The sequence below is a fragment of the Gobius niger genome (genome assembly GCF_951799975.1).
Source record: "Gobius niger genome assembly, chromosome: 23".
Lineage (NCBI taxonomy): Eukaryota > Metazoa > Chordata > Actinopteri > Gobiiformes > Gobiidae > Gobius > Gobius niger.
The window spans coordinates 7,054,613-7,067,370 of NC_136874.1; positions in this window are offsets into that span (position 1 = coordinate 7,054,613).

Consider the following 12,758-nt stretch of genomic DNA (forward strand, 5'->3'; position numbering starts at 1 on the left):
TAAGCATGGGATTTACCTTTACACAACAACAACATACAGTAGAAGGTAAACCAGGCCTATCTATTTATACGCAACGCGACAAAACAACAATGGGATGAAGGTGTAATTTGAGGAAGTTGTTTTGCTCTAATTAGCCTCGTAACTATATGGGAAAAAAACAATGGAGTAAGCTGCACGCGCGCTAAGCTTTCTGCCCAATTACGCGGAGAGGAAAGCCCCGGTTTAAAACAAAGACTGCTCCCAGTGAGTGTGCGCTAATAGGACACGCTTTCAAATGCTTCATTCATATTCAGCCCTATGTAGGTTAGTTGTTCTAGTTGACTGCAATTTGTTTTCCCCCCTTCTAATGTTCAGCCTTTTTGTTTTTTGAAGATAATGACACAGTTTATCAAACAAACGGCAACACAAGGAAAAGTACTATGAGAGTTTCTGTAGTAGTTTCCTTGGTAGTATATGTAGGTGTGTGGACAAAATTTTCAAACTCAATAGAAAGGCAAATAGTTTAAGTGGAAAGATGTAGCAACCCCCTATATGCAATGAAATGTGTGTGTATATGTTCAGTATGAAGAAAGTTACTGCGGTTTCTAGTTCAAAATCAGCATCTATCTTTAGTCCCGCCCCTTCCATTGAAACAGTGTGACCTAAAAAGAGAAATGACCAGAACTTTTTAAATATTCAAGATTCTTCCATCAAAATTTCAGTACACATTGATTTAGCATATTTCCATTGGTTGTACGTGTTGAAGCATAATTTTATATTTTAGCTCCTTTAGTTCATTTAAACATTGGAGTTTGGTTTAATTAGGCTGTTCTCAGTTGTGTCAGTGGACACAGTAAACAAAACTAATGATAGTGGACAGAAAGTGGGGAAAAACAATCAAAAGTGGAGCTGAGTAGCTGAATGGTGTTGGCACTAAGGTTTATCTCTTCCACACGTGCATTGGCAGGGGTGACAAAAAATGTAGGGGAGTTTGAAAGATCACAAAACTTTGAGCAGAAAACGACAACAAGACACTCTTCATGTCCACCTCCTTCTCCACAGTGTCCACAGTATTTGAAAGGTGTTTATTAAATTCTTGCATATTGGAGTTAAAAATAAATTTTGAATTTGCTACTGCGGGAGTAAATGAAGACAATTATCCTGACTACGTGACTAGTGACTTACTGTGGGAATGACCGTCTAATTTCAGCCAAACAGGCCATTTGCTGTCCCGCTCTAAAAATGATCAGGGCAAAACCCGGTCACAGATATTGGGAAATCTCCACATACCTAGTATATGTCCTCCATAGGGCATATACTAGGTCGACTAAAATATTTAGTCTTAATTTTGGTCAAAGTGATATTTTTGACGACTACAATTGGACTAAAACTAAATTAAAAGTTTTTCATGACTATGACTAAAATGTCCAGATATTGTATTTGACTAAAATAATACTAAATAAAAATGAAAAGGAGAGACTAAAATCATCCAAACTTCTATTGACCGTCTGAAAGAGCCTCATATCATTTAAATTCTCTGTCAGAGGATCAGCTCTGAGCTTTATTCATGTTGGAGCAGCTCCATGAAGTCGAGGACCTGGATTAAAAAGATTATAATGAATATTATAAACGCAAAGTCGACTAAATTAGTCTTAAATTTAGTCGACTAAATTGACATGCAATTTTAGTCGACTAAAACTAGACTAAAATTAAATTACATTTTAGTCAAAAGACTAAGACTAAAACTAAATTAAAATATGTTGTCAAAATTAACACTGCCATAGGGAAGCCCAGTGCTCAGGCCTCTGCACTGGCTTCCTGTTGCTCAGAGAATGGAAGGACATTTTGTTGGCAAGGATTTTGTGCCGCCTCGTTTCTTTTTTGTCAGTGTTGCTTTGAAATATGGATCGTCAATCATTCCTGCCGCCTTTTTAAAATGAAAGCCAAATCACACACTCTCTTATTTCATTGTGTTTTAGTGAACCGCTACAACGCTAATGCATTCCAACAGTCTCCGTTGGAAACACTCTTCAGATCGCCCAAATTGATCGGGACGAGAACGCACGAGGTCAAAGCGCTCACAGTGAGAGCTGTCGGTGCAATCAGCCAAACCTTAAAATGAAGGGAAAGTGAAGTGATCTGCTGGTACGAAAAAAAACGGTGTGGAGTCTTCATGTTGTTAATCTGTTGCCTCTTCTCCGTAGGAAGAGGAACACATTGTTTTACCCGAGTGTGAGCGAGCGGGCCGTCCTGCTGCAGAGCCAGTGGAAACAACGAACTCAAGTATGTTTTTGACACTATAAAAAGCTTAAAGAAAGTGTTTTAGGTGCCTTTATATTGGCATCCAGTTTGATTGATCGATTGTTTTTAAAGCATTTGGATTACGACCGAAAGATTAAAGGGACATAACGGAGCTTAAAAGTGTTAAAACTATGTATTTTCCTCACCCTACATGTTCCAGCCATGTCCTAATGTGTAGAATGAGCTCCTGTTCACCACAACTGCCTCTAAAATCCTGCACTGTCCCTCAAAAAGGTGTTAATGTCATGCACGAGCTTAATATAGAAGTTGCAGTTATGCGTAAGACCTGAGGTGGCAGTAGTGAGTATAAAATGATCAACTTGCATCTAGTGTCTTTAAAGGTGCACAATGCAACTTTTTAGGTGAAAAAATCATAATATTTGGATGCATTTGACACATTTGACATTCCAGTGACTCGGTGGTTTTATGGGTGCAGCATGGCACCTTTGCTTTCCCTCAGTGGCCTTTACGACGCTCCAGGATCAGTTGTTTTAAGGGGTTTGCACCAGAAACTGGCCAGAAAAAGTTGCATAGTGCACCTTTTAAGAGCCTCTATTGTTTATTTTATTTATTTTTTGCCAAACAGGACATGAGAGCAACAGAAAAGTGACGAAAAGCAACAAAAACGTCACAAAAGAGTAACAGAAAAGTGACAAAAAAAGGAAAAGTCAAAGTATTTTAGTCACCTTTAAATTGGCATCCAGTTTGATCTATTTTTAAAGCATCTGCATTACGAGTGAGAGATTTAGAGCCACTATTGTTTTTTGTGTTTTTATTTTGTTTGTTTTTTTGCCATACATTTCCAAGTCTATACACTGTCATCTTGTGACATTAATCTGCTGTTCATTCACCCGGAGCTGCCCTGGGGCAAAGTGACAGTGAGTGCATCTTTACTTTCCCCATGGCCCATTCAACCCCCACGTGTCCACACAGTCACACACTACAGTAGCATCCGAGGACCACACTGCGTTTATTGTCGATGAAAATAAAGCTGAGACAAGGACAGGCTTATGCACTTCCCTGTGGTTTGTGTCTCACTATAGGTTCTGGAGGTTCACAGATGCCGCGCAGCAGGTGGGACCCCCCTCCCCAGCCCCCAGAGTGCGGACTGAAGAGCAGCCTGTTTATCAGCGCAAACCGAGTGGAACAACCTGCTGAACGCCGCCGCCGTCGTCACAGGTGACTTTGCGTATTGAGGCGTGGGGTGAAACTCCCAGCTGTTTTTCAGACTTAACCAGGGGTAGAGAGTCGGACTCGCTCCTCATTGTTGTATGCACATGCTTTCTACACGAGAACCACACCTCAGACTACTGCAAAAACACTTATCTGTGAAATAACGAGTCCTACATTGTTCTGTAGTGCTAAAACACCCCCAAAACAAGTATTGCAGCATAGACTGAAATAAAAGTAACAATAAAAAATAATTTGAAGTTTGATATACCGAGCCAGGATAATAATGCGATAAACAATATCATTGAAGACTTTTTAATGCCACAGAAACTTAACTCTACTGCAAAAGTACTTCAAGTACATACTTAAAATATCTCACTATGAACATGAAATGGAATGTAACACAACCTACTTACAGTAAAAAATGTGTATTGGGTAGATTAAAGTTACTAGATGCAAGTTGGTTATTTTATACTCACTACTGCCACCTCAGGTCTTCCGTGTAGCTGCATTTTCTATTTTAAGCATGTGCATGACGGCACTTCGGACCCGAATTACCAACTTTTTGAGTGATAGTGCAGGATTTTAGAGGCAGTTGTGAACAGGTCTGAGCTCATTCTACACATTAGGACATTTGTTGGAACATGTACTCCTTTTAAACTCCGTACAGACCATTTTAAAGGTTCTTTATGCCAGTTTTTCTGCAAAAAAAATCCAAAAAGTTGATCTGTGTATTAGACCTTGTAGTGACCCGGTAGTTGTAAATGGTCAGCATAGCGCCTTTTACTTTTGATAACAGTGGCCTCTACAATGCTCTGGGATCAGTTGTTTTGTATGTTTTCCTGTGAGAGGGTCCATCCGCAGTGAAAACCTTCCAAATAATTGATCCTGGAGCGTCCTAGAGACCACTGTGATGGAAAGTAAAGGCATCATGCTGACCACTCATACAGCTGCTGGGTCAATACAAGGACAAAAAAAAAATCATAATGCACCCTCCAGGTTAAGTGCGCCCATCACTAACACATGAAATAAATGACTTTGAATTAGAATCAATCCGTTATCATTTTCACCCATTGCGTTTCCTCAAGGCTATAGTCCCAGTGTTAATTGCATCTATTTACTGCGTGGCTGCTCTGACTTGGCGGGTTGGTATCCATAACACTGTAGACACACATCCTCCCCACAGTGACGCCCGCTCCAACGTTTCCCACCATTTCTCCCCACTCCACATTAAACCCCCTTTGCGCTCGTAGCAGTTTTTCCCCCTGATTTATAAAAAGATACGGCGGGTGTTAGTCACTATAGCTCCATCTCTGTTGCCCCGGGCGCGTGACCACCCGGCAACAGAAAAGCAGGGGGGGCTCAAACTCGATTTACCCGAGCGACACTCAATTCCGCAATCATCTAATCGACGCGGTCAGGTGATGATGGCAATCTCGTATCGCGCGGCGTGTTTTCCCGAGCTGGCAACACGGCCGGGGGGTAACCTCATGGGCAAGTGCTGCTGCGGAGGTCACTGGACGAGCAGATGGCAAATGTGTTAAGGATGGATGGATGGATGGGGAAGTGCAGTGGTTGCATGTTGGCTCTGAGAACTGGTTTAATTAAGTAGGATTTGAACAACGGGCGAGAGATTACGGCCGAAGGCGCAGCGCTAATCTCGTATTCAGATTAGCTCCCGCCACCCAGGGCCGCGCGGTGCTTTTGGTGACGACAGCGCCGCCGCCGCGTGCGAGTGGAAGGATCTTTGGTGGGGTTGAGAATCTTTTTAACTCCTATACCTAAAGCTAATTATCACATTTGAGCCGTTTTTTTTTTTTTTTTTTTTTTGCAACAGTCCCATTTTCATTGCTTTTTTGGACCCTTTTTTTTGTCTAATTTTTGCTATGTTTTCGTTGCTCTTTTGACTGTGATTAAGCCACAAAAATGTGCCCAAAATATGTCAAAAAAGCAACAACCAAAAAGGACGAAAATGTGAAGATTATAACGAGGCAGCAGGGCCGGCCCTAGCCAACTTGGCACCCTAGGCAAGTTTGAACTTCTGCCCCCCAATATAAAAGTACATTATTTTTTTTATTTCATTTCTAGTTCTGCATGTTTCTTGACCCAAATAGCATGCTATAGTTGTTTGTTTGTTTTTTCAATCCTTTTGGACACTTTTTGGATATGGAAAAGGCTTGTTTTATTTTATTATGATTATCGTTGTTATATTTTATTATGATTATCTATTCACTAAAAAAGAAAACTCAACATGTGCATCATGAAACGCACAACAGTTCTATAGGTTGTGATGTTGTAGATGGCGGGAGCTTGCAATTGAGGCGTTACTCTGGCCTACAGTCTGTAGACTCTTGTCGAAGCTTTTCGATTTGAGCAAAGCCAAACAGGAGAAGATGCATCCGGTTTATGAAAGCCATGAGCTCATAAAATTGTGCAGTGGATGCAAAATGATGGTTGTTGTGAGGAGGAAGTGTGTGTTCATCGTGAGGTCTCCCTGTCCCCTAGATTATGTCGTAGAAGATATGTGGATCTTGTTGGGATGGCCGCATTGTAGCCATTCTTTCTCTGACAAACACACACTGTCATTCATCCTGGCACTTTTGAGCATGTTTTTATTGGTAGGGAAAACTGGAGCTCGAGGAGGAAATGTCCACGGGCACAGGGATAACATGCAAGCTCCTCAGTCACGGTTTAGTCCTGGTCAGATATGGCGTCGCTCTATTTTTCAAAATAGTTCCTTAAACCCCAGTTCCTTCCAGCCTACATACTGATCACAGTGTACGTGTGGTCAACTGTGTCTCCAGAGTCGCATGCCCGTCTCTGCTTGCTTCTATTCTGTGGATAAATGACAGCGCGTACTTTCTCAGCGTCGGACAAAGCCAAGGGAATCGACGTGTGAGAAGTGTTGTGAATAGGATTTAACCCTTATCAACACGTCGTCCCCATTATCAAGTCCAGATGCCGCCTCCCGTTCACACTCTTACACCTCTGCCTGTGTGATTTCAATTCTCAAAAACACCTCCATTTAAAAATAGTGAGACAAACAATCCTATTTTTCATATTAAGTGTGCAGGTTTTAGGTTCATAAAGGAAGAAAGTTGCTTCACGTCAATCGCCGAGTCTCCAGGTTTACATGTTATGAACGGTTGCTGTGATATTTTCCTTGCTCTTTCTCATGCTCCCACTGCCACAGAGGAGCCCATCATTTGTCCTGTCACAAACCCACTTTTCGGAACCTCGGGGCCCCTCTGTCACGGTCTACTTCCTGACAGCTTATAGAGATCTGCCGGATGCGCCCTCGGCGAGTCCGCCCTGTGGCTCTTATCACAGGTGGAGGAAACCTTTGCAAATGTGTTTATGCTAAGCCTGACTGATATCTCGCTCCGTTCTATTTTCGGCCCTCCCCCCAATCACTTCCCTATTATTTGATTTGTTTGCGCTTGTGGCTGCTAGTTTTTCTCTCTCTCTCTATACATATATTTATTTATTTTTGCTGAAGGAAATTGAATAAAATGACAAACTTGCACAGACCCTTCCACTGTGACCACTGTTCCTCTGATAGATGCTGACCACTGCAGATTGGAAACAGATTGGAAAATGTACTTTCGCTCATCATATTGTACATACTGTCTAACATTTCACCCAATAAATACAATAAAATCAAAGCATTCATTACATTGCACATTTCAACAACTAAGACAGTTTCCAAAGTTGCTTCACAACTTATGGCCAAGTTCACTGCAAACCTGGCCGCTCATGCTGACCCCCATCACTGTACTGTTAGTAGACGCAGCCCTTGACCTCTGAGCGTTGCCCTCCTCTGTGTCATCCATCAGCCAGATCTACTGCGTGGCCCTCCCGATAAACGCCAAGATGAAATATTGATCCTCCTTGTGCAAACACTGGCAGTAACGCACACGGACTCGCATGTGCAGGTGTGTCCGCCCCCACACCTCCAGGAAAAGCCCTGCAGCGCCTAAATCATGATTGTGTGTCGTAGTTAAAATGATGTACAAGGTCCGAGTGCTGCTCATTTATTTTGTGATATATGGCGCGGTGCACACTGTAGGCAGGTGTGGGAAAATAATGCCATTGATAAATAATCTCTCGGTGGCGTTGTTGATTCGCCTCTTACCTCTAAAGCTACGTTTTGATGCAGAAATTCAGATCACTTTTAGAGTGAAACAGAGTAAATGTTTTTTTGCTGATATTTGCACCTATATTGCAACTAAACAACCTACAGAAAAGGTGCTCCTAATGCTCAACTGGACACTGATAATGCCATTTTTGTGCCGTTATCAAAGTTTACATATCTTTCAGTCATGTGACTTTTGTTACGGTGGCCATTTTGAATACCGAAGTAGAATTGCAGTACTACAAGAAGTAACTCCACTCAGGATATAAATGAAAGACAACTGATTGACAGTGGCGTTTTTTTATATACTCGTAATCACTGTTCAAGAAGAAAACAGTAAAAACACGGCCCCAGAGAGTGAACGTTTATGTGAAGAAACCAGTGAGTCAGTGTTTAAGCTGCTCAAAACGATACCATGCTACCAGTTAGCATTTAGCTTCAACAGCTCAGCTCTGACCTCTCCAAGAGAACACCCTGAACCAAACTCCAAGCATCTAGCCTTGGGTACAACATGCTATTCCTGTAGCATTTCCTCAGTAGTTGAGCCACACATGTGTTTATCGTGTTGAAGCCATTGACGGTTGATTGATGACAGTTGCTAACCGGTAGCATGCTAACGTCTTGAGCAGCTTAAACACTGACTCAGACTGAGACTCTGTTGACATGACAAACTGTAAAAATCATAGAGAAAGGTTTATTTGATGTGTTAATTTAGTCTTCAGAGTGAAGCAGATCTTGCTGTAAATCCTGCTGTAGCTCGACAGACAGAGCTGCTACGCCACATTTGCTGGTTATATCACATAAACATTGTTTTTACTGTTTTCAACTTGAGCAATGATTACGAGTACATAAAAAAAGCCACTGTCAGTTATCTTTCATTTTCATCCTGAGTAGAGATATTGTTACATGTTGTAGTACTGAATAATTCTATCTCAGTATTCAAAATGGCGGCCGGAGCTATGTGTGATGTCATTGGAAATGCACATATACAGTGGGGAAAAAAAAGTATTTGGTCAGTTTCACATAGACATTGTATTGGATTTTGGCCAAATACTTTTTTTTCCCCACTGTAGCATTTATTGACAGAAGTGTTGGGCAGTCTGGCTTTTAGATCAAAAAAGGATTTCATTCTTGTTTAGACTCGTGCCTTGGCAGATGTTCTCTCGGTTGCGTTGTTTGTTCATGTGCACTGAAAGTCTTAAGTCTTAAAAGTCTTACTAAATGTTCGCAGACTTCAGATAAATGTATGTAAAATGTGATGATGTTCCTTGTGGAGGCAGGTTATGCGTTTTTGTCAGTAATCTCTTTGTTCCCGTCTCAACTAAATGGCGAAGGTCTATTGTGATCTGTCATGAAACGCAGAAATACTGCACCGTCATTGAACATGACGCCAAACGCACCATCTGCTAATGAAAACGTTATTCAAATTCTAAGGCGTTGTGTGATTTGTATGTGCGTTTTTAAGGGGATTTGGACGAGGATATTGAAAGCACCCATGGGAGGGAGAGGCTGCCAGGGAGCCCACTCTCCTCCATGCGGTCCCTTTAGCCGGTCGCTTCAGCCTTTTCTTGGCACCGAGGTGAGACACGCTCCGGGGCGAATGCTGCTGCTGCCGCCGCCGCCGTCATGCACTTTACACGAGAATGGCTCTGGATAGACTCCAAGTTCTCTGGTCACTGTCCTGTCCGCTAGCCTAGTTTTGAGACGAAATTCAAGCAGAAGTTGTTAGATGTGGTCGTTCCAATACTGGCATCGGTTTGGCACGTGAATAAATGAAGTTGTTTCCTTTTAAAGATAATGTGTGTACGCAGCACTCTTACTGGTTTAAAAAGCTGAATGTGGAGCTTTCTTTTTGTGATGTTTATATAGATTCACTTCCTTATTGGACACAGACAGGAATCAAGAGTCAAAACAAGAGGATCTGGCTGCAGTCGATGGAGAGTCACGTGAGCAGTGGAGCTCCAGGCCCCCACGACATTTATTTAACTTAATCTCAATAAAACGCCTTTCGTACACTCCACTGTCCTTAAGGTTAGGATTAGGGTTAGCCGAAGATAGCGTTGTCCTACAGAAGTGATGTCATTTCCTGTGGAAAAGTGGAGCTCCACTGATCACATGCCCCTCCATCTGCTGCACACACACCCTTAGTCAACCTGGTACGGGACCTTCATCTATGTCACTTCCTGTCAGCAGCTGAAAAATTAAAAGCACATTTCTTCCTCATCGTGTGAAAAGATTGGAGACTCCTGGCTTACAGTATGTAGTTTGTACAAGTGCTTTGTCTTTCAGGTCATGTGGCTCAGATACAGAAGTGTGTTTAGTTCAAATGTATGACCAGAGTTAAAATTAATCGAGCTCAATTTTGACAGCCCTAGTTTTAATCCCCTGTCATGTTTGTGTCATGTTTTTGTCATGCTTTATTGTTGCGTTTTCCTCCTCGTTTTGTGCTCAGGTGGAAGTTAGCAGGTGAAGACACATGGCACAACTGTACACATTGCTCATTTGCAAGCTAAGAACCACCAGAGTTAAGTCCATGAGCTTTAACTTACTTGAGGGCTGCACTTATTATCCCTAAAACCACGGTTTAATTTGCGCAAGTTTATTTGTGGACTCAAGTGGGCAATGTTTATGAAATATTTACAAAAACATTTACATCATGCAGATTAGTAGCAGTAATAAGTCGTAGTGAGCAGCCATTTTAAAGTCGTAAAAATGCTTTATTAACACTGAATTAAAATAGTTTTTCTTGTGTGAATTAAAACTTGCAATTAGAAGCTCTCTGTATAAGTGATAGTTCTTTTACTTGAACAGAGAGTAGGGAAATGGCACATTAGTGTTTAGTTTTTCATCCTCTGGCTTTTGTTCCGTCTTCATTTCTATTGCAATGCACGGACACATTTCTAAATGTGTGTTACATGGATTTATAGTCAACACACAGGAAAAACAAGGAGAGACCGAGCCTGCTGTAAGTTCAACTGTAGTGCAGGAGAGACGGAAAGAGTGCGCTTTGTCAGTGTCTCGGGAAGCAGCGCGCTACCTATGGAGGTGTTTTGCTCCTTATTGATCCAGGGCCAGGCCGGCGGATTTCCCAGCAGGCCTCGGGGCGCAGCGGATCCTCCCGAGATTAGCGCCGCTCGGCCGCTGTGGGAGAGAGAGTCAGCCCGGCTGCTCTCACCTTGTTAACACGGCAGCCCGAAACAAAAACCCCACTGAAAATGTCGACTTTTCTGAGCCTCGTGTGTCGTGGATGTCTTGAATGGCAGATCGTCCACTTCTTCTGCCTTTGCTTGCCCAGTGGAGAAGATATCATTGTGAAGTGTGGCCTCACCAATTTGTGTCTTCCACGCTTGTGCCAGAGAGAGTGCGACCAGGCTGCAAGTAGCTCGGAGAAATTGTCTCAAAGTAGAGGGAAGAGTTTCGTTGAAGTGGCTCATTAGTCTGGCTGGGGACTGTTTAAGTCTTTTTCGATACTTAGTTTCCGATACTGATACATGAACAAGACTTTTTCCAATACTAAAATATTTTTTGTCTAGGATCAGAAGAAAGAAAGATGTGTGGATCTGCAAATATACAGTGTCGGGTTCAGAAATGTGTCAAAAATTTGGGAATATGTGAGGGGAAAGGGGAGAAATTGTGGCAGAAATAAGGAAACATTGTGAAATAGGGAACAGATTGGGAATTTCTTTTAATGTTTTTTAAGTGTCTTAATGGTCTTGGTCCTTATCTTGCAGAAATGCTTTTACCTTATGAACCTTCACGGCCCCTTTGCTCCTCCGGCTGGGGTCTCCTAGTTATTCCTAAAGTCAACAAAAAGACTCATAGTGAGGCGTCTTTCCAGTATTACGGCCCTCGCCTCTGGAACCACCTGAGGAGGAGCTCAGGGCTGCAGAGAACGTTCATGTTTTTAAGAGCAGGCTCAAGACCCACCTTTTTCACTTTGTTTTTACTGCTTCTTATATTTTTAGAATCTCCAGTGTTTCCTCTGAAGGAGCCCTCTGCCTCGGGAGCGGTGACTGGCTGTGGGTGCTGTCCTGTGGGTGCGCAGGTGGACCCTTATGTCGGTGCCCGGGCAGCCGCAGCCGGTCTGCTGCTCCCGGGGGGGGACGGCTCCTCTGATGGTGTTTCCTCACCTTGGTCATCTGTACCCAGCCTTATGTACTTGATATTGATTATGTGTGAGTGTAGAGTAAAGGGTAGGTGGGGTTAGGTGTGTGTATTGTGATAACTGTATATATTGGGAGGGTTTGACGGGCGATAATGTTTTTAATGTCTTTTTAAATGTCAAGCACTTTGCGATGCACCTGTGTATGAAAAGCACTCTATAAATAAAGATTTGATTGATTGATATGGGGGGGGGGGGGGAATAGTATTAGTTATAAATGAGAGAGAAAAATTGGGGCATAAGTAAGAAAAACTGGGGAGAAAAAAATGTATGCGTTTTAATAGAAGTGAAATGGTTCATGAAGTTTCTGGGGATAATAAAAGATCAGATTAGTCGGAAATCACATTTAATACGTCAATAAATTACTGTAAACTATTGGCATACTTTGTAGTCAGTAAAGCTTTAGTTTTTTAAAGTGTCTGCATATACTGTACTCCTCTCTGCAAAAACATGCAATTAGAATAATACATCAAGCTGGATTCCGGGAATCAACTAATCGAGTGTTGGAAATTATGTTTCGTGTTGTGAACAGAAGTCTCCCCACGAGCGTTCAATCCTTTTTCAATTTGAGAAGAGGACATTATAATTTAAGAGGCTATCTCGGTTTGAACGTGGAATAATAAGAAAGATGTTTCAGTTGTCGGAGTAAAATTGTGGACTAACCTTAGTGATCCTGTCAAAATTTTAAAAAGCAGTGAAATGGGATATCATTAATTCACGTTAATTATTTGATTATGTGTAATTAGGTTCAGTATGCTATTTATGAATATGTAATGAATGTCAAATTGAGTACAGCATAAGTTATATTGTTAATGTGAATTTAATGTAAAAAGTTTGTCATATTGGTGAGTTTCTTGACATAGTACATATCCGTCCGTACATCCGTTGCCGGGTCGTGGTGGCAGCTGCCCCAATCACATTGCACCCCAGCCCATTATGGCTCCTCCTGCTGGTGGCGGGTCCACAGAAGGACGGCCTCACGATTAAACGGGCCTGTTGGTCTCTCATAAG